At 35.0% G+C, this 2,500-nt stretch overlaps 1 protein-coding gene across 9 annotated transcripts in view; it reads left to right on the forward strand.

Moving 5' to 3' along the window:
* Nucleotides 1-2,500, forward strand: part of LOC106875241 (LIM/homeobox protein Lhx1-like) — a 376,403-nt gene that overhangs the window by 227,885 nt on the left and 146,018 nt on the right. The gene's annotated exons all lie outside the window — the stretch shown is intronic.

A 2,500-nucleotide genomic window follows, 5' to 3' on the forward strand; every position in this document is an offset into this window, starting at 1 on the left:
TTCACTTTCTTTTTCATTTTAGTCCTATTACCTTCTCGTTTCATACAATACATAAAAGTTTAACCCAATCTTTTATTATTGGTCATTAACCCTCTTAGATGACACTTTCATTCGAGATGTTTTTTAAATGAGACACTTGCATTGAGCAAGATAACATATAATGATGAACACGACACATCTTTCTAGCCCAAAGTGTTCAGTTTCGAATTTCCGACTCTTTATTTCGCACCAAAGTTGTTCTGTGCCACCAACCCCGCTCTAACTTTTCCCAAACGCTATTAATGAGCAGCTGCGGATAGATTCAGTATCATTTCTTACCTTCGATAGCATAGCAATTAAATTGTATCTCTCTCCTCTCTTTCATAGAGTTCTCCTGCTCCTGCCATTTCATCTTTTTGTTTTGCTGTTTATCTTTTTTTCATTATTCCTCATTTTTCATCTTTTTTTTTAATTTTTACTTACACTATTTATTTTCATCTGTTTCCTCGTTTTTTTTTTTAAATCTTTTTATTTCTACTTATTTTCCATCTCCTCCACTTGTTCTTTTACAAAATCCTCCTACTTCTTCTTGCTATTTTCTTGCTCTCTGCTTCTCTTCGCATTTCTTCTTCCCATCAACCTTGCCTTTATTCCATCCGTTTTCCTTTCTGCGAGACGTAACTGATTATATATATATATATATATATATATATATATATAGGAGTGACTGTGTGGTAAGTAGCTTGCTTACCAACCACATGGTTCCGGGTTCATTCCCACTGCGTGGCACCTTGGGCAAGTGTCTTCTACTATAGCCTCTAGCCGACCAAACATGGGCTTTGTGGTGTTGTTCTGATATCAAATGCCATTGTCTTTTGGTAGCTTTGGTAGACGGAAACTGAAAGAAGCCCGTGGTACATATACACATGGCTGAATGTGTAATAATCAGACTCATCAAAAATTATGGTTGACCAACGCCAACCATACGAAACATTTAGAAACAAGAGCATAATCTAGTGTATGAATACGCAATTATATGCATGTTTATGTGTGTGTGTGTGTGTGTGTGTGTGTGTGTGTGTGTGTGAGTATGTGTGTGTGTGTCCTTGTGTGGGAAGGTGCGCGTGTGTGAATGTGCTTGTGCGCGTGTGTGTGTGTGTGTGCGTATATGTGTGCGTGCGTGAGTGAGTCAGGTTTGGTTCGAATGTAGGAATGTGTTAGTTATGGTGATAGTGATACCAATATAGTTAGTGCATCTTCATTGTGATACCAATGTATGGAGAGTTAATTATGATGATAGTAACGCCAATGTAATGAGTGTTCATTGTGATAGTTGATGACGTAGAAATAAAGTCGATACTGACTACGATTTCTGCATCATTATCATCACCGCCACAATTAAAAGATGTACAAAACATGGGTTTTGTGGTGTTGTTCTGATATCGAATGCCATTGTCTTTTAGAGAAGTGTAGAGCTTACAGAAGCAGTACTGAGAGTGTTGATATCGATAGAACGGATAATGAGGAAGTTAAAAGTGTTGGTGGTAAAGATGTCTGCGGAGGTCGAGGTAGATCTGACGTCAGAGCAATGGCGATTGTTTTGACGACAGCGTTGCCGGTTGTTGATATTAGTGGAAGAATGCACTAATGTTGCTGATGTTATTGTTGACGATCATGATGGTTGGTGATAGTAGTGGCAGCGTTTGAGCTGTGGAATGTGCTAATGACTATTTTAACTGTATTTATATTAAAATACGTATTCTGGACTGTTCAGCTTCATTAGAACATAAGCCGTCCACTGTGTGAATCTAAGCGGAACGAAAGAGGAGAGTAGGAGATGGAGAGGAAGAGGAAAAAAAGGATGATACGTGGTAATGTCTATTGCTTTGTTGATACTCGATATGAAATTTTCTACGTACTGTCCTCAAAGTTTTGGTTCTTGTGGCCAATAAAAGAAATTATTTTCTGTATTATTAAGGTGGCGAGTTGGCAGAATCGTTAGCACGCCGGTCGAAATACTTAACGGTATTTCGTCCATCGTCATATTCTGAATTCAAATTCCGCTGAAGTCAACCCCCGCCCCTATATATATATATATATATATATATATATATATGTATATATATATATATATATATATATATATATATATATATATATATATATATATATATATATATATATATATATATATATATATATATATATATATATATATATATATATATATATATATATATATATATATATATATATATATATATATATATATATATATATATATATATATATATATATATATATATATATATATATATATATATATATATATATATAGGGTGGGGGTTTGACAAATTCCTGGCTTTGTGTATACATATACATACATACATATATATATATATGTCTGTATAACCTCAGTGGTTAGGGCAGCGGACTCGCGGTGGTAGGATCGCAGTTTCGATTCCTAGACCGGTCGTTGTGAGTGTTTATTGAGTGAAAACACCTAAACCTCCACAAGGCT

This window comes from Octopus bimaculoides, chromosome 1 (genome assembly GCF_046866305.1).
Source record: "Octopus bimaculoides isolate indiv1 chromosome 1, ASM4686630v1, whole genome shotgun sequence".
NCBI lineage: Eukaryota > Metazoa > Mollusca > Cephalopoda > Octopoda > Octopodidae > Octopus > Octopus bimaculoides.